Source organism: Corvus kubaryi, unplaced genomic scaffold (assembly GCF_017639235.1).
Source record: "Corvus kubaryi isolate FWS band 111438036 unplaced genomic scaffold, C.kubaryi_AGA036_p1.0 37397, whole genome shotgun sequence".
In the NCBI taxonomy this organism is placed as follows: Eukaryota; Metazoa; Chordata; class Aves; order Passeriformes; family Corvidae; genus Corvus; species Corvus kubaryi.
The window spans coordinates 769,891-791,023 of NW_024581136.1; the positions used below are offsets into that span (position 1 = coordinate 769,891).

The following is a 21,133-nucleotide window of genomic DNA, read 5'->3' on the forward strand; positions in this document are numbered from 1 at the left end:
CTGCAGGTCACACACCCCAGGCTGCCGTGCACCTCAGACATGCACAGCACACTGCTCCCACTGCTGCACCCACTCCACTCACACAGCTCTAAGAGGGGTTGCAACTTCTTTAGTAACTTCCCTGTGAACTGACAATTTTGGAGAGCCCTAGCCTTGCCTTCTTTACAGCATCCTCAGTGGCACATCCAACTAAATGTTCATTTGCAGATGCTTACTGCAAACCAGCAGCACAGTTATTCCATCCTCATAGCCTGGTGCCCACAGCTCACCCAGCTTCCATCCTTTCACCTCCTCATTTAAGTAGGGTGATGATAAAAATTACTTAAAAGGATCCAGCAAGGTTTTGATCTTGCAGATCCTGGGGTACATTCTCCCAAACGTAGCCAATGAATCAGCCAAAAGTTCAATTTCAGTATCTACTGGGATAGAACTGAAGGTCTTGTTTAGGAGCAAGTTCTTGATGCAAGAGCATGGTAGACCAGTGAGAATAAAAGTCATCATCTGGTTGCAGAAAAAAGTTAAAGCTGGGGAATATACACATACCTGGGGTCAATTAATTACCACATAATCTACCCAAGTTACAGCTTCATTTTCAATTTTAGACTTTTGCAAGGAAATGTGATTAGATAGAGGCAAGACACTTACTTGTAAAATCTTGTACACCTGGGGCCCAGTTTGGCCCAGTGTTGTGCTAATTGGAACTGGTTATTAAAATATGCTGAAAGCATCTTGAGAGTCTTGTAAACAGGACCACTTTCACTATTCAGTATGCATGCAGGACAAATAGAATAACAACTAGACTACAGCAACCAGCTCACTCAAACCCTTCAGCCACAGTTTATCAAACACCAGCAAACAGCAGGCTGCTATTTGTTTCCCTAAGCAAAAACTGTTAGTCCCACTTTTTTCTGGTTGGTAAGAATTGACATGACAAAACTTGTCACCATAAAAAGACGGAGGAAGAGGACTGAACAATGATGGAGAGAAAACTCTCTCCTGAATTCAGGGGGTTTCAGTGTCTCCTGGAGCCCAGATCTCAGATGTCTTGGGTTGAGATTATTTAATGTAAGAAATATAATTTGGGATAGGAGGGCAGTGTTTTGTAGCAAACACCTTTTGCTGCCTTTATATGAAGTTGTCTGCCTGGTCACTGCCACTCTGAACTACCCTGCAGCACAGAACACTTGATGAGAAGCAAAGTGGGGCTCAAGTGCTTGTTGGAGTGGGTGAAGCCCGTGCTGAGGACAGTTGTCCACAGGGTGCAACAATCTCCTAGGAAAAGAACCAGACACAAAGGGCTCCTCTCATTTATACTGTGGCCTTCCTGCTGCTTTGATCAGCTGCTGAAAAGATCTGTATACACAACTTTCGTATGACAAAACTTTTTAGAAAGGCAATAGCATGAATAGGAATCAAGACCAAAACTCGTTTATTTTCATAACCAGTAAAAAATAAAAAATTAAAATCTCAGCAACCTAATAAAGCACATGAAAGGTTAAAAAGTAAACCTGGCTTGTTACTAAAACAGGTCTTAATACAGGATGCCTGTAATAATGAAAAAGGGTAAATGAAAAGCATGCTGATTCCTGTTATTCTTTGAGTTAGACCATGCCCTTGGGTACTATATGAAACCCCAGAAATGCAAAATATGAAAGTAATAAACATACAATTGCTCAGAACTTGATAATGATCTCTGTGAAACAAAATCTGAGGATTTTTGGTAGGCTTTGATGATTCTGAAGATGGAATTAAGCTGAATGTATTTTAAATTAAACCTAAAATAAAAGCAGCTGCTGGAAAACATGCATGACCAAATTCCTCATCTGAACATGTGCTGCTTTTGGCTATTTTCTTTTAGATTTTAAAACTTCACTGGCATTCACTGTATTCAACTCCAGTATGAAGCAAAGTACAGTAGCTACTGCTGGCATTTAGTTAAGCCAATCTAATTTTATAGATGTTTGCCTGACAACTCAGAACCACTGCTACTTCCATTGGTGAAGGATTATACCACCAAATAAATTTATTCACTCTGGTAGCTGCAATTCTGTGTGCAACAGGGCCTACGAGAAATGCATCATTAAGGTTCATGAAGTTCCCCCTCCTGCTCTGATGGCAACCCTCAAAGCCAAATAATCATATGGAAAAAAGACAGACTGCTAATTAATTTCCCTAAGAGTTAATCTGAAAAAAAAAAAGACAGATTCCTAAGAGAATTTTCCTGTATGAAAAGGATTTGTCCCATTAAAAAAATATATTTTTTCTGCTTGAGAAACAGGGGAACAATATAGGAGAAAGCGACACAGGAGAAGAAATTACTTCTATTACCGATACACATGAAAAAGACTTATTCCAGCACAGCAGGCCAGAGGGCAAAATTAACAAGACGTATAGAATTCACTTCCACTTGTGACTGAATTACCAAACAAAAGATATCCACATCACAGTGGAAATGCCCTAATCAAATAAACTTTGAAATACCATTTATTTGGAAATCTGAACCTCTATTCCCAAATCTACCAGATTCCGTGGAAATTCAAGAGGGATACAAAACACAGAGCATTCCACAGCACTGCGAATTAAATAAGCTTTCATACTTGCCATGTTTTTGTTGATAAAACTGTAAACCACGTATATGTGTTGTTTCCTTTGTACTTGGCAGGAATACAGCAAAAATTTGAGCAATTAATTTCACAGTGGTCAAAAAGCAGTTGTCTGTCCCCAATTCATTTAGCTTTAAAACCTGGGTATCTTAAAAAATGAACCCACATCCTAAAAAAGCCATTCCTATGAAAACCTTTCTCACCCTGTTTTAATCTCCTTGTAGCATCTGCATGTCTAAAGAAAACACTTAGAGTGAAAAGACAGATGTCTTCTTTAGCCTAAAATCTGAAAGCCCATAACCATGGCTAAAATAAGGCAATATTAACTATACCTAAACACCAGAAGATCATTTTTAGAATCTATCCATAAATCTGAAATGCCATCAAATGGAGACAGTAGGAAAAGATTTCCACGCATTCTGGGGAAAAATCGAAACCAAACCCCAACACAGTCCCCATGCTGCACTCCTGAAAATGCCTCCCAGCACAAAGATAAGCTTTCATTGTTTTTTGCAAGGAATAATTCTCAAGGGTTTCATGTAACCAAGTTATGCATAAAGTTGTCCGTGACAGCCATGGCACACAGATGACAAGAGAGGAAATGGAGCTTTATTTGTTCGTAATCCTCAGGAGTAAATACTGCAGCTCCAACAGCTGCCTGCCTCCTCAAAATCCCAGTGCCTTCACCTAATTTGGCTACAGGAGTTGGGATTGATGCAACTCCAGAATTTCAGATGACTCTTTTATGACCCATTAAGCGTTAGTTTCACTCCTCAACCTTCCCTCTGACACCCTGACTTGCTGAAGGACCTGCTGGCCTCCCACTGCCCCACTGTCTTTCCATAAGGAAACACAACAAAGTGGGAACTGGAAGGATGGAGTGATGGTTTTAGAAGGAACAGGGGCTTGCTAAGTAATATTTAGCAGCACCCAGACTCTTATATGGGTGCCCTGTGATGGTGGTGAAAATACTCCCTCCCTGCAACTCACAACAAGATCCAGTTTTTCAGACGTGCAGGACAGCACTGCCTTCACCACACAGGGCAAAATCTTCATGTAGCAAAGCACCAGAGCTCACTCCCAATCACGGCAGCAACATCTGACAGACACAAGCTCCCCCTCCAACCTTTGCAACCACATGGAGATCAAAAAGCTCAGGTGAAATGTCACAGAAAATCCTCCCTTCTTTGTCATTTTCTCCATGTTTTTCCATAGTTTATTATGGACATTTTACTCATATCAGTATCAGAATCTACTTCCTAAATAAAATCTAAATAATGTCAAGGTCATCAAGAATCTGACCTTGGAATCAAAAGACTGCAAATTTTATGAAAGCAGCAAGCAAGACAATTTCCAGTAAAAAAAAATGTGCAAGAGCACAATACCAACCATGTCAGCATGTTTTATTAGAAACATGTTACGTTTTCCTTGACAAAAGATGAAAAATTGCAGAAAATTAAAATTATTAGTTCTGATTTTTAAATATAAGAGGGGCTTATTTTCTCTTAAAATATCTTCACATTCAAAAAAGTTCAGTTGCCTCAAGTAAATGGACATAATTCGCACAAGCGAATTTAGAAAAGTCACATAAACATCAAACTGATCAGTTACACAGAAAAATATGGATGTTTGACATCACATCACCAAAGTATCCCAGAAAACACATCCACCATGGCTCCTACGACTGGGGTTCACCATACTTCACTCTTGATTCATTACCTGGAGCAGAACTGGGACCTAATTTAAGTTTCCAAGGTGTAAATAACATTACACCAATTTCCAAATTTGTACTTAAATGCAATACATATGCTTTGGGCATTTCATCATCACTGTCACACTTAAGTCTTACTGCTTTCTTTACATGATGTGTTTGAAACAGATCAAAATAATTTCATTTAACCAAAATTTTTACATCTCCACTTTTAGTAAACTCTAGGAATATGATCTTGCCCATGTTCAGTGTATTTCGAGAGCTTCTGTATTTACAGTGGAGTAGTGAACAAGTTACTGTGACAACCTTTATTTGGATATTCCCAGTCCATAATTTTGAATGTGGCACTATAACTCAATGCTTTGTGTCAAAAGAACGCAAAGTGCACACTCACAACAAGCAAATGAGCTGAAATACAAAAATGTGCTAGATATGATGGCTTGGAAGCTGAAGAAACTTTCAGGCACTGAAAAAGCACAGCAATAAAAAGGGAGTATTTTGCTATGCAAATCTCAGTATTTTTTTCCTCCACAGAGTATTAGGTCCCTAAGTAATTCACAATTAATAGGCCTGCTCTTGACAGAAAATGTGTATCTTGTTAAAGGAAGAAAAGTTTGTTACTTTTACTCAAAAAGATTTAAGAGTTTCCATAAGCTGTAAGTGGCATAAGCACTTCTTCAGAGAGGTACTTCTCCTCAGAGGTATAATCTTACCCTTTTCAACAGGGGCCTGTTAAAAGAATTCATTTGTGAAAGGATAATCTTCTGCAGTTTGAACTTTCTCACCAAGCTGCCTGCTCATTGCTATGCGGTGTGGGAGGTAAGTCTGCTTGCAATGCCAGCCATGTCTATCGAATCAGAACTAACCTTTTGTTCCACTTATTTTCTCTGCAACTTTCTGCCATCAGTAGCCACCTCAAAAAAATATACTTTTGAAGCCTTGTTGCCTTTTAGGTAACAACACTTCCAAGCTGGTTCAAAATAAGAAAGTTTCATGGTTTTGTGGAAAGCCAATACAGACTTTCTGCAGAACACAGGAATGTCTGGCCTTAAGTTTGTCACCTCCACTTTGTGAATGCTCATCAATGCAAAAATAAAGGGAATGTCATCTCATACTCCAACACCAACTTATACCAGGGTCCAAAAATTAAAGACCAGAAGACTGATTCCCATTACTCATCAAATACCAACTGAATAGCAAGATTCAGACAGCAAATCAGTTTCAGAAAGAAGAAAGGTCATAATAACAATCAGCACCTGTGATACGTATAAACACACTAAGGAGATCAAAAGAAGATTGATGACTACAGTACTCACTTCACTTTACAGAAAAGAAATATTCTGAAGGAATAAGTACCTGTAACTTACACCACACACACAAAATTACTGCTTGCTCACTAAACATCATAAATGCATATAAAACTATAAACACACACAAAAGTACACTGCAATGCAAAAAATCAACCCATGGTCTCTGAAGGAAAAGCACACAAAACCAGAAAGCATATAAAATTAGAAAACCTTATTAAGCAGACACTGGTGATGTATCAAGAATGCAGCTTTATCACAATCTTAAACAAAAAAAATACATGATAAAATTATATATGTTTATGGTTTCTCTTTTCATTTAATGCTGTGTATTACATTTTCAAATTATTAAAAATCATCTTGGTAAAATCATGTACTGTAGGGGTAGCACTGGGGAATCTGGTAAAGAAAAAATATCTCTTTGTTAGCCAAGCCACAAAGCATCTACAGAGCCTAATTCATCATGAAAATGCCAGGATGCCTGACAGCTGAGTGACAGATCAGCCCTCTGCTCACTCCTGCTCCCCTTGCAGAGGAGCCCCTGTGATTCGATGTGTCTGTTCCTCCTGGACAGCACAAATCATGTGCACAGTGGCTGCAAGCAAGAGCTTAGCTCAGGAAAAAGGGGACAGACTGAGCACAAAAGCCCTCACATGACAGCTGGGAATTTGCTGGGTGGTGGAAATTTCTTGTCGGGTGTAAGGGACCATTTCCTCACATTTTCCTTCCTCTCCCCGGCAAGGGAGAGCTCTGCAGCTCTGCCCACCCCGTGCAAGGCACCAGGCTTTGGCAGTACAACCTGACACCTGCCCAGGTGCCCATTCCCAGAAACCCCAGTGCTGTCACCTGGGACCTGCCATCCCACCTGGGCATGGAGGAGCAGCCCTGGCTGGGGCACGACTGCGTGAGCAACCCGAGTCCTGCTGCACACGTAGGGTCAGGGATTAGGAGTTCAGCCTTTCTAGCTGTCAGTCAGTCTGCTACTCACTTGAAAACGAAGCCTGTGCTTAAGTGCTTTATGGGACTGGGGCCAGAATGCTCAGTTTCTTGCAGAAATGTTTTTATACCCATAATGTTAGCTCAATCCTTCTGCCAAGTAAACCTCTTTTCCCAGAGTTTTGTTTATTTTTCAGGATTGAGCTCAGAGAGGGCTGGGGGTTAACCTCAAGTACAATGGCCTGATTGCCATATATGTTGAAGGTACTTTATACTGAAAAGGCAGTTATAAAGTATGCTCACTTTATTAGTCCCTATCTCTGCATGGGACAAGCAAAGCAGCACAGGGATAAGTGAAAGTAGGGCTCTCGATTCAATCTGTGAAAGAACAGACAGTACACAGATGAAAAAGTAAATTAAATAATGCCAAGTACAAGTAACACAGCATTGGATCGTTTACACTTTCAGTATGTAATTTTTCTCCGTATATTTTAAAAATCTAAAACTCTAAGATGAAAAAAAAAGGAAAATAAGGGAGTACTTGGAAAAAAAACTTCAGAAGCAAACACTTGAGTAAAACCACTCAAATCACTCAAAAAGAGATTATTTTTCTAATCATGACCAATGTGTCGGCGAGAAATGACCCTAGAATAACCCTAAATTTTTATACCCAAAGATAATCAGCTTCAAAAAACAAAGCAAGAGATAGTTTGGGTTCAGGAATTTTGTGGGAAAGCCGTCTGTATATCACACCTTCCCACCATTCCCAGTTGGTAGCAATGGCTGGGTGGGACAAGGCTGAAGAGGGGACACAGTGGCCACTGTGGCCATGTGGAGGATACCCACAAGGGCAGGTGGGGAACGGAGCAGGACTGGGCTCTATCCCACACCCTCTGCAAGGCCACACAGCCTTGAAGGTTATGAAATCCAAGCAAATTTTAAAATCTTATTTTCCCTTCTGCTGCTTAAGCAAGTGTACTTCGTTGGAGAAATTTTCCTCAGAAATTTAAGAAATGTGGAGGGAAAAAAAAAAAAACAACCCAACCCAAAAATGATAAAGAATTTACTGTCTTATGGCTTAGCTCAATAAAATTTAGATGCTCAAAAGCAAAAGTGGTCATGAGATCTTTGCCAACAAACCAGTGAAGCATAGACTTTATTGTTCTGTCCCTAACCTTCCAAAAAAGCATTTTACAGTGTACACAAGGAAAACTGGAACCACTCAGACCTTGCAATGACAAGCTAGTACTTCAAGTCTCACTCACTCTTTAGTGCACAAAGTAATGATGGGACAAAGTCAACTTCTTTGGAGTCTGATGTCAAAAAATTGTATTTATTCTATAGAATACTGTAAAGAAGTGATGAAACATTTTCATGGGATCATATGCACTGGGGAGAAACATGAAAAGACTTTTTTAAGTGTATCACATCTTGTGACTTGGAAATCCTGGGTCACTACATGTAGTCTCAAAATAGAATCATGGACTGATTACACATTTTCATAGTTAATTATAATGAACAAGTCATTCTTTTTCACTTTCAGATCATGATAAATGTCAGTTCAACAAATTATCATGAAGAATTAAGCTCATATCAAAATTCAGAGTCTATCAATGGAGCAGCTCAGATCCTGCAAGAAGCTGACTTCATAATTCCATCAAGGATGAAGCCCCACAATTGAGGACATATTCTGGGCAAGTTTAGATATGGAGAAGTATAAATTGTATATACTTAATGATTAAAGCTTGCAGAGTAATGCATCACATACCTCACAAAAAAACCAACAAAACACAAAATGCCTTTTTTGTAGAACACATAGAACCAATTAATGGGAGAAGAGCAAAAGAAACTGACCAAAAGCCCTGAAGATCTGCCGCTGTGTGGGTGTGCAAGGGCGTGTGTGGTCATTCACACACTCCTGTCCCTCCCCAGCTATCAGCAGCATGGAAGGGCACACCTGAGAAGGTCAGGCTGACTGCTCTGGAGAACTCACACACAGATTAATGCAGCCAAGCATCCTCTAGCATAGGCAAAATATGGCTAAAACCAGCTTGAAATGGTAGGATTAACCAAGCAGGACACTCTAACGGCAAGACAGACAATACTGAGGTTAAGTCCTCACCAGCACTCCAAATTGACAAAAAAGGAGGCAAGTAACTGGAATACAAGCACTGAAAAGACTTCTCTAGATGAATCTGTGCACCCCGAGAGCTGGCTGATGTGACACCCTTTCCCCCAGGGTTTAAAAGGAAATCCATCACATAGAATGTCTTGTGCCTTACTGGAAAACCCAGCACTGCAGCCAAGCAGCACTGGGAAAGGAAAACCACTGCCTGGGGTGCCATCACAGTGAGGGGACAACAGAGCAGTGCTCTGCTCCCATAACTTTGCACAACTCTCTCTGTATAACACGGGTCAGGTTGCTAAGCCTGGTTGAGGAGGAGACCTGTAAACATGGCCGTGCTGCTGCTGGAACTGTCTCCCCTGTTGTGTTGAACCCGTTTTCTCAGAACAGCCCAAGTGAAACCAGTTTATATTGCTTCATGGCTTGTAAGACCAGCCAGGCCAGACCATCTGTTGACACCTTCCTCCAGTCAGCAAAAACTATCATTTATATAATCTTAAAACACATTCCAGTTCTTTGACTCTACAAATACAGGGGGGAAGGGGAAGGGTTTCCATAATTGTTTTTCTAGCTCTTTTCCATGTCTTTTGTCTCAATTTAGTACATTCCTTTCCCACTGCTTTGCTTCCATATTCTTCTACATCTCTTTCTCCTGGGTTAGCCCTTTTTTCTTTCCACACAAACAAGATTCTCCCAAAACCACTGCCTGTCTCATTCTATGAATAGTGTAATTTGTCTATTACTTCAAATCCCTGTTTCAGTTCTTCGTATGTGCCTCTCCCCCCTTCTGCCAATGTCCGGCAGTTCAGAAACACAAATGACAAATTCCTGTCACAAACAAAGGCTTTCCCAGACATGATGTACAATTCCTGAGAATTCGCCTTAACTTCTTCCTGCAATCTTCTATTCCCTAGAAGATGTGCTCCTCGAGTCTGAGCTCCTTCTCCCCAAATTTCCATCTGTGTCAGGTGCCAGTGCCCAGCGCTGGCTGGGGGTGGTGGGAGGGTCTCTGTGAGGGGAAGGGGCTGCCCTGTGCCCCAGACACAGCCAATTCCAGCTGCCCCCAGGCCCAGGGCTGTTCTCTGCTGCTTGTTTGGAAATGTTTGTTGTCCATTCTGCTGCTGGCAGATGAGTTCCAACTCTTGGTACGTAAAAATGAGAAGGTAAAAATCCATCAAGCTCTGCATGTCCCTGCTCTAGTGCCACATTCGAGTGTGACAGCCTGGGTTAGTACAAAGCACAAAGGGATTATTTCCTCTTGCCTCCACAGAAGGCAGCAGTGTCACACTCACTAGAAAAAAATGGGGGAAAGTATGTAATTAAAATATAGAGAGCATATTAGGAATGAGAACCAAGGGTAAACTCCATACATCAAGTACAGCGGTGAGTCAAAGCAAACTGTCTTATTGAGTGAAGTTTTTTAAAAAAAAGCATTGGCAAAGAAAGAAAACAGGGGGAAAAGTATGGACATCTCCCTAAAAAGGGCCAATGGACCTTTCAAACAAATATGGGCACATCTTTGATTACTTCCACTGTGATACCACGTGAGCAAAGAAGTGTCCTTCTGTAAGGGCACACCGATGGACAGAAATGCCCCAATCGCCTCTTCACTATCCAGACAGACGTCTGCCCCTCAATCCTCTTCCTGTACATCCAGTTTCCTGCTGCCTCCTGCCAGTCCAACACACCAGGGCCCTGTGCTCATCTTTCAAACTCCACTACTGATTCCACTCCAACTACACAGAACAAAGCACAGACTTGAACACTTGAAACAGACAGTCTAGAAATTACTGTATTTTTTCTCTTTCCCCTATCCTCCGCTCCTTATTAGTATTTCCAGCAGTAAATGCCTTCTAGGGAACTCTGCAACAATGAGGCTCACCTCTGGGAAAATGAGGATTCACATGTTGCCATGGCTCACAAGCTCATGAGCCACAGGTCTGCAATAAAGCAACACAATTCCATTAGAGAGGATTAAAACTGTTTGATCTCCCAGAAAACGACTACAGGGGATAGTGTAGAGCAGAGGAGGTTTGCAAAGAAACAGAGATTAGAGGTACCAATATACCCTTCAGGTAAGGAGACAGAGGCTCCTACCATTGTAAAAAATAAGCTTTGGAAGTTGTGTTGGTGACTGCCAGTAACTCAGACGTAACACAGCTGTCAGAATGTTCAGGCCCTGTCCCAACTTGAAAAATCAGGTATTTTATAGTATGTCCAGTTAGTGACATATGAGCCAACACTTGCTTGATATCACAGACAACAAAATTTGTGTCCCTTTCCATATAAATGGTAAATTTTGCTCTGAGCAGAGTCCCCTTAAGCTGGTCAGGGCAGACACTTGCTCCGCTTGGTCCCATGGCTGCAGAAAGCATTTGGCTGCAGCACACGAGGGATGAAGCCTTAAAAAGGCCACATATCTCTCTGGGCTTCAAGTATTTAAAAGGAAAGGCAGGTCTTCTCTAAATGCAGGTACAACAAATTCAATAACTACCATTTATAGTTCCATTTTCCCTTATATAAACTATGCTGACTTCTCTGGTTTATATAGTCAGAGGTGGACTAAAGGAAAACTCAGTGAAGGTTTTGTATAGATGGACTAGAAGAATAAAAAATAAGTAAAGCTTCACTACAATTCATAAAAGCCTAGAGAAGCACAACAAAATCACCAGGGCTTTCCACCTTGTCTACCACAGAAGGGGACAACAGCTCATGAGTCACCAGGCTCCTGTTTCCAGGCTGTGCCCTAGGTTTATTCACAATATGACCATTTCAGCCCTGACTCAGAGCAGCACCATGTGCTGATGCTGCTGCTGCTCCCCAGTGCCTCCTTAGGACAGCTAGGAAGCACTACAGCATTTCTAGTTAAGACCAAATGCTGGTAATGGCGATTTTTTCTCAACTTTTCCAATTAATGTTAACCTAACTGAATAATTACAGGGAAACAGGAGAGGAAAAGGAAAGTTTGTACTCAGCTGGATGAAATCTGTCATTTTTCCCGGTGTACAAGACACAGGTCTTCACAAGGGGCAGCCTCTTCTGGGGCAGAAGGTCACAAGAGAACCAACTGGCTTTTCACTCGAATCTCATGCCCCATCTAATGTCAGAAGGTTGCAGCCTTGCACTCAGATAAATGGAAAAACTGAACATTATCCCCAGGTTCCTGTAAGTCCCTTCAATGAAGCTGTAACAGCTGAGGATCCTCACTCTTCATCTTCCCTTGGTATAATCCAATACTATTGTCACTGTGCCTGCCAGACATGGCTACATTTCACGACTGAACTATGGCACACTGTGAGGCAGCCAGCACTTACAATATGAAATATTTGACAGGTAAAAACATTTTTATGTTCTTTCACACACCGAATCCACAGACTAAGCTACTTAGAAGAAAAAATCAAAGGAATTCAAAGTAAAGATAGAAGAATTAACAGACATCTTCAGCTGGAGATTGAAAAGACAACGCCCCAAGCTGTTTGTACAAGAACCTGCAGCACCAAGCTTGTGTGGCACTGCAGCACTTAAAAGGTGAGCAGGGACATGAAACAAATACCTACAAGTTAACAGATTAGCCCTCAAATACCTTGTTGATAAAAACAGGACCTGAAGTTATTGGTAGAAAAAACAGTGCTAAGAGTTACGTTATAGTTCAGTTTTTATATTCAAAGAAATGTAACATTGCTCAAGGTATACTTTAGATGGCTGGTGTTTGTTTGGGGTTTTTGGTCATTTTTCCCCCAAAATCTAAATTATGCTAAATGCAAAATCAATGAAAAGCTTTCTTAACTATCTTAAAAATGAAACGAATCCGGGAAGATTTATTGTTTAAATTGGCAAATCCTCTACTGGCAACCAAATGGTTAAAGAAAAAATAAGGGAAAAAAAAGCCTTAAAAGACTCAGGAGAATTAGCTGTTGCTAAAACAATTTTATGGTCCTTTCCACTTCAGTGGAGGTAGTTTGTATGGCTGACTGGAATCTATTCAATGCTGTCAAACATCTAACACCCCCATAGCCAGACGCCTTACAATGAATAACAAGCAGCCTCGCTGCCAATATGCTCGAGCTGCATTTTTTACCAGGGTCTGGACCCCAACCCGGCAACACTCCAACTTCATTGTTTGATGCCTTGTTAATTTATAAGACAAAAAATTAACCACAACAAACAGAAGTACCAAAATTCTAAAGCAATGCAGCTACAAAATTCATCATATTTAACAAACCACAATACAGAAAGTCAGGTTTGTAAAAAGAACCTGCACATCTAATTTCTCTTTAGTAGTTTAAATTGATTTCGTAATAGAAAATAACAATTTCAGCAGACGACTTCCACTATCTGGGGAGGCTTACAATAAGTGCATAGAATAAAAAAGAAAGAAGTAGAAACAATGAATAAAGTGTACACAACTCTCGTTGAAACACTAAGCACATCATCTGTCATCTTGAGTATCATCATTTCCATAAATATTATCCCAACCATTGATTGCCTTGCTCAGTGCTGTGCTTCAAGCAAAATCCTGGACTCTTACCATATTTACGTCCTTCATCTTTCAACTCTAATAATGGTGAAGCGCTGACACCAGACTCATATTCCAGGGAAGATAGAGAGTGCTCAGTGACAACCCTGGCTCTGTGAAATTACAACTGTTCTTTCTTGGCAGGTTTATGATTATGGCTCTGACAGGCCTTGTATTCTGGAGCTCATATCCTGCCTTGGGCACATCCTCCTCTTCTACAGCATGGAGCTAAAGTCAAACAGGACACACATTAGCGTGAAGGTATCCTTTAGCATTTTCAGCTTTGGGGGGAAAACAAGCATCATTCTCACCATATTTAACACAGCTTATGACTCTGGGGTTTACTTTTAATTATACTTGCTGCTGAAGTTCCCAGGACCTAATTCTCTAGGAACCATAAGGTGGTGCTGAAAAATTCCAGAGCCTCGATTTGTAAAACAAAGTGAAGCAAAGCAGCTGCTTTGAGAAAAAGTGGCCATATCATGCTGATACACGGCCCTGAGAAAAAGTAAACTCAAGTTCATAGTAGAGCTCATGAGTTCATTCTTACTAAACAAAAATAGCTGCTGCACTTTTAGAGCTGAGTTGATTATCCACACTAGAAAAGACACAGCTTTGAAGGTATGAAGAAAAGCAGTGGGCTGTGTTTGTCAGTGTGTGCACAAGTGCTTGTGGATGCCTGTGTTAGTCTTGACAGCACTGAACATCACAGAGGGACAGGCTGAACAGCCCTGCAACGGCCAAGGACACTTGCTTCATCAACCATGCACTTTTAAGGATGTATTTAGAATGAACATCAATGGGGTATCATTGTTTTCAAGCTTAAAGAAAACAACAAGGAAGTAATAAAACGTATCTTTCAGGAATCTATCACCCCTAAATTATCTTCCCTAAATACAGACAGTATCCATAATATGGAGTGATTTTCTTTTTTTCAAATTCATTTTTTACAACACTGTTTCTTGGCCTTATCATTAACCCACTGTCCTTACTCTCTACATCTGGCCCTACAGCATACATGAGCATATGTAATGCAGAAGAAGCACCTGAATCATGCACAATTTCATCTGGTTTGAACCAGCATGCATGCACATCTCCGGAAAACACTCACTTAACAGCGTTTCTGGGACCCCACAAACATACACAAATACCTCACACATTTTCTACAAACACTCTGGCAATAAGATTAGGCCAAACAAGTGTATCTTGATTGTAAGCAGGAAAAATAATGATGCTGTCATCCCTCTCATAGACAGAAGCCTTTGTCAAAAGACACTACCCCTAAGTCACTATCATTCCCAAAACTTTAATCACAGTAATTAACCACAAAGGGTTAATCACAGATAAAGCAGGTCTCAGATCAAAAGCAGGTAAAAAGCTACATCCATCAGTTCCACTGATATCAATGTTTAACATAAGCCCTTTAGGTTATATGTTTACACAAAATCCAAGATTTAGGGGATGAAAAGTAGAACTTGAATACTGCTCCACCAGGCAGAAAAGAGCTTTTTATCTTACTACAGATTAACAACTCATTAATAGTGTGGTTAAGCACTATCAGCAAGTCAGCAGCCCGTTGGGAGGCTAGATGGGCCTTGTGAAGGAATGCTTTTGGGGATGAAGAGACACATCCATGCAAATGAATCATCACTTCTGCAAAAGCAACTTAAGGCTGTACAGTTTACATCACATCAAATTCTTAGCTACATGTTTAGTCAAACAACATGACAGCTGAATAATACCCAGTAAATATTCTCAGAACTAACTCAATTGTAATTACATGGTGTTTCTTCATTCCTGCTCCACTTGATAATAATATTTTTGGAAATACGTATTTCAATTTAACCTACTTCATTTTGACACAAATACTAAATTTCAAGCAGTTCCATCGCTACAGATGAGATGATCCTTACCACCAGGAAATAAGGCTACTCTGTGCTATCAAACACCTGCATGGAAGAGAACTGTCATTAACCAACAGGGGCCAGAAAGCTCCTTGTGTCCCCTTAGAGAGCTGCTCAAGGCTACATGAGCTCTAATTCTCCAGAGGACTTCTGTAACAGATGGAAATAAGGCAAATGCATTAAACAATTTAGATGATTATTTCCAGAAATACTTCTACAGTACTCAAGTGTCGAAATGCTTTTAAATCAAGCAAATTGCACGTGGCAAGACTTACAAAGCTGACTGCAAGAATTAGATGCTTACACTCCATGAAATTCAGTTGATTCCAGATACGTAGTCCCACTGCTGCTTTTTAAAAACTCACCCGTAACTGCCCATAAGATGAGAGCAGTATCTTAATGAGTATAAAGCCCAAGAGAAATAAACCAAAAATTTAATGCAGACTCATTTTTGCATGTTTTACAGCACTGTGAAAGCCATCCTCTTACCTTTCCCACAGAAATAGGTCATTACAAGGTGTGCCCTTGGGGCAATTCCCCTGGCTTCTAAAGGGTCTCCTCCTGCCCTAGGATTCACAAAGGATTTGAACCTGATGTACAATCACATAACCCGGGTTCATGAGAACCAAACATACCAGGACTGCTAAAATTGCTGCTAAATCAGACAGGGCTGCTTGGAGACCTTGAACAGAAACCTCATCACAGCTGACTGTTCTTCCGGTTTCTGTTTTCAGAGGAGGTTTCCTGCTAAATGCTTAGAAAAAGCAAAATGCCATTTAAAATAACATTTCTAGTGCAAATACTGCACAAACATAACTTTCCCTGTCCATTTTTACAGTTGTTTTCTGCAATCTAACCACAAGGAATTGAATATACTGCTTTAACCTCTGCTAAGTACAGTTTTTATACTTATTGACAGCTGGTGTTGATCATTTGAATTGGAAAACTTGCAGGAAGGAAGCACCTGAGTTCAGCTCTGAGTGTTCTCCAAAGTCTCCAGGAGTGTTTTATGATGCCATTCAATGTCATTAATCAAGTAGTTCATTACTGGCTGGCAGAAACTCTTTGTTGCTGTGAACTCACTCAGCACAAAGTTATTTTGTTCATAGTACTGCTGCTTCCCTTTCAAATTTGTAAGGTTACTGTGCATCAATCTCCCGCTGCTGCAAATTTGGCACTCTTTTCTCTAAGCTTTTCTTTCCCTAAAGGTGACTGTTTAACAGATCTTGAGTCTTTTATTGTTCAGGATTTATTTTTCCCCTGCACTCCTAATAATTTAAGACAACTGAGTTATTTTCCATAAGCCTTCCTGATGCTGTTGAATTTTTACCAGAAAATTTATAGTAAGCTTTTAATATTTGTTTTCCCCAAAGGCCCCTCCCCTGTAAGTTCTGGCTCAAGGCCACTGCAGTAACAGAGGCGTTCCAGGACACCCCAAGTATATTCTTTCACAGGCAGATGCCCCCTTCTATCCTTAACTTGAATCTAGGAAATATCTATATGGTTTGCTTGTTCAGTGTAATGGTACTTTGTGCTGCTTCTCAGCAGATCATCATCTGGTTAAATGCAACATTTAAACCCACTGATGGGAGGAGATTGATCAACCAGCCACCAAGAACAACCATCTATCTATATGTATTTTCTGTTCATTTTTTTTTAAACTCCCCTAAGTTCTAGTTTGCTGTTAATTCTGTGTAATTTGCCTCCCAGGTCCCAATGACATCCCTAATTGCAAAGGACCACAGCAGAAATGGTTGGACAGGCATGGAAAGCCCAACTCCTTTGTCTATAATTTTCTTTGTCAGTGAGGACAAGAGTCCTTGCTAGAAGCTTTCACCTTCTCATGCCTTTCTTGCATTTCTTCTGAGCCACACGAACTTTTAAGAAACAACACTCAAATGATCTGCCAAAAATAGGCGTCAGAGAGTCTCTTTCATTACAACCTGAAACCAGTCCCTTTAAAATACAACTGGTATTTAGTGGATCTTTTCTCAATATTATCCATCCTTCTCCTTGATGTCTTCACAACTTGTAGAAAGGTTGTCATTGATTTTGATCTGATTTTGATCACAACCACTATTTCTGTGCTTCCTGACACTCCTGCAATTCTGTGCATCTTGCATCTTAAACACCCCTCCCTTCCTGTATTTCTCCTTCCTCTATCTGCTCCTCTTCCCAAAGTTTATTCTTCTATCACTTTTTTATATCATTTTTATCACATTAACTGGTGAGCTTGTTTCCAAGAAATTAACTGCCTCAAGGCACATCTTTCTGCTTTCTCCTAATGCTTAATCTCTGATCATATCTCGGTTTTATAATCCCTATCAAGCCTTTTATTAGGTTTTGCTTTTATTACTCCTAAAATCACAAAACACAGTATGTTGGACTCCGCTCTTGCCTAACAGTTATCCATTCTAAAAATAACAGGTCTGTGGCTTTTTACGTTCTCCTCATTTAATGCTTTTTCAGCCATTACAACATTAGCAACAAGATAAATACTTTATGCTTATGAACTTCTTGCAGCAAGAACAGAGAGAAGTATGTCCCTTCCCACATTCCAAATATTCTGCTAACACACATCCCCTTTGCATTTCCCACCATGTGGGCAGGCAGGCAAAGGGATTCTATTCCAGAGACAGGAAAGGGGAACCTCTGTAACCATGAGCTAGCAAAGCTAAAGGAAGTCTGTGCCTAAGCAGGGCAGCAACTCGTGAGTGCCCATTGGTCCAGCAGGAAACCCATCCCACAGATCGTGGGTGCCTGTCAGAAGCAGCAGTGTCACTGTGGGGGCAAGATGGCCAAGCCTCACTGAAGGCCCAAACTGAAGCACTCAGATATGTCCTGTGTATCAGCAGAGGTGCACACCTGTAGTTGGTGGGACTGGTCAGATTCCAGCCATTTCTGACCCAACAGAAATCTTCCTTACCTCTTACTCTGTTTCCAACACCCATCCCCATACACAACCTGCTGGAGTTGGACTGCAAGTCGCTGCTGGCCCTACACAAGCAATGGGAACATCTCACTGGGATTTGGCTCCAGGGAGTGTGGGCAGTGTTTGTTACCCCACCTGCTGATACATCTGCCTGAAGTGCCAGCAACCACACACATGCCTCTCCTCCTGCTCCTCTCTGCATTTTAGTTGAGAATAGTTTACTTTCACTTTGAAAACGTCAGAAATGATGCATAAATACAGAGTTTGTACAGCAATAAAGTAAACTGAACACATGAAAAAGCAGATCAGCTTTAAAACACAAAGACAGAAAAAGAAATAAACAAAGAGGAAAATTGTAAGGAAGGTTAAACCAAGTTGGTGTGTGTGTGTAGCTGGCACCACGAGGCAGTCAGGGCTCCTACCAGAAGAAAGACAATTAGATTGAGCAGATGAAAGCAATGATGATGATTGCTGGTGCTGCAGACTGGGGCTGGCTTGCATTAGGTTAAGTAAGCTGGATGCAAGCCAGCATCATTGAACAAATGGCATGGCACATTCCCCAGGAATCTGAGGAGAGATTACCAATATCTTAAAGGTGACCTTTCACACTTGCTATCCCAGCAAATCAGGCAATTCTCCTGGCTGTAATGGACGAGATCAGCAGAGGCCACTCTCCTTAAGTTATGCACTCCTCATACAAATAGGATTTTTATTTTTAGATTTAATATCAATTGACTGCACCTCATTTGAGCAAAGTATCCTAAGTGCTTTATTGGTTTATTTCACCCCTTCCCCATTTTAAAGAAAACATAATCTAACTTTCCATTATTCATTATCATCCAGGCAGGCAACAAGAGAAAAAAAGAACCCTAATTTTTAGCCATATTGTCTATTAAAAATGTAAAATGTTTCCTAAAAGGGCAGGCGCATTAATTAAGGCTGCCTCGGGACAAATGAAGATGACTAGGAGTGCTCTGTTTTCCTGGATGAGTTTTCCATTATAATTGAATGAAACCAATTACTGCATTTGTAATGGAAACTGTACCTAAGTTGAACATTTCCACTTTTGCAGAAGCTGGAGAGTACACTGCATGAGCAAAAAAAGGTCTCCAAACACTTAGGAAAAGAGAAGATATCTTTTCTGGGGAAAAGAAAGAATCCCGTAAACACACTGGGTACAAATCAAATGGCCCCAGAGTAATTGAGAACCACAGCCTGCATTTTCAGAACCCATCTCCAGCCAGAAATCCTGAACCTGGGGATTGAACTCCTTTCCACTTCTTCAGAGAAGAAAATACGGCTTAATTAGGCTCAATTTTCTAAATAATGGTTATCCCTCTGTAACTAATCAGGAAAATTTTAAACCAGGATCAGATGAATGCTCGTTTAAGTAGTGAAACATGCTCTGTCTTCCAAATATAATCTTACTCTACAGACAACTGAAAGGATCGAGAGTAACACACACTGAAGCATAGTTTTTATTTTCAAACAGAAAACATCCTTTGCCATTCTACTGAGCAGCCCCTAGAACAATACACAACCTTCTTCTGCACATGGAGATTCTGCCAATGAGAGAAAGCAAAGATAACTTCAGGAAAAAAAGAATTAATGGAGTTTCAAACACAACAGCATTTTCTGAACTTATTCCAAATGCTTCAAAGAAGGAAGCTGTTTAAAGGTATTGCCAGGGAACTAAGAAGTCCCCAAATAAAATTACTTGAATAATCTTTAAAGAGAATCCTGAGCATGAAAGACACTGTAGAGAGAATTCTACTTCCAAATCACCTAAAAGCAATACACTCATTGAGTTCATCCATAATTATCCAGTATTCACCTGGATCATGAATTTTACCCCTCAGTAAGCTAAGGAAGTGCACGTTAATTATGAGGCTGATAAATGCAATGCAGAGTTATGTTTTAGCATTTTGTCTGTGTAATCAGCCATGAAGCTCTACAATGACTTTAGAGGTATCCACCTATAGTCAGATAAAACCAATATACAGCAGTAGTGTACTTTGATTTCTGGTTCCCTTCTAGACTCATATAAAAACAACTTCTGTATGAAAATAGGGGCAGATGCAGGAACACTGTTCATGACACGTTCTAAGTTTAACACTGCTCTACGGGGTACATCGCGACATCACCAACTAGACTTTAGCACAATGCAGACCTGCAGCACACGCAGGCTCCAGTGCCCACTATCCACTGCTCAAGAACCTGGATATATTTCCTAGAGGTTTTTCATGTTTATCTTTGGATGTCAGATAAACTAGCAAGTTTGTCATTCATGAAAAGGAAAGGAAAACCGAGGCAATATGAACTGAGTTGTAACTAAACATAACAAGTGAAATTCTATCAGATTACAACAAGTGGTTGAGGTTTTTTTATAATTTATTTATTATACTAAGTCTTGCTCAGTCAGGTGTTCTACAGTGAAGGGAGCTGCAATATTAGGGATTTTGGAAGGCTGCAAACGTAGAAGCATTTTTCTCCTATTAAAAAAACATCCTTCATTTAGAATAGACTCTGACACAGGTTCTTTCTGTGGACCCTCCAGACTACTTTTGCTCTTACAGAATGCGGTGATCAAAGTTCTACACAGAAATTACATATTTAGATTTGTGCATTTCTGTCTCATTTGTTGTCTCCAAGAATTCCCTTACTTTCAAGACAGGCAGATCTATCTGCATTTTTTAGATTAGTCTTTATACCCTTCTTAAGGCCACATTGCTACGTGTTTTTCCACTGACAGTTGTGCTAACTTTATACAGTTGTAGTCAGCTGCATCATTAATCATTTCAGTAATTGCTAGTCTAATCTTCAACACCTTGAGAGAACACCTGCCAGTCATATGCTGCTATTATTTATGTGACAGTTCTACCATCCTAGTTCTTTCCTCCTTAATTTACACCACTCACAAAGCCGTTTCCACTTCAAGTGTATTTTTATCCTTTACTTATGTAAATGCTGCCAAATCGGTTTGAATTTTTTCATGCTCCTTTCCCAACTTCTGTATGATAGGTGTACTTATTACAGAACTGTACTACCTTCCTGATGTCTCAGCACAAAAACAAAGGGACTGTAAAATTGTGGAAGTCA

The 21,133-nt window shown here is 40.4% G+C and overlaps 1 protein-coding gene across 4 annotated transcripts in view; it reads right to left on the reverse strand.

Moving 5' to 3' along the window:
• LOC121670935 (glypican-5-like) overlaps nucleotides 1-21,133 on the reverse strand; it is a 338,374-nt gene that overhangs the window by 239,824 nt on the left and 77,417 nt on the right. The gene's annotated exons all lie outside the window — the stretch shown is intronic.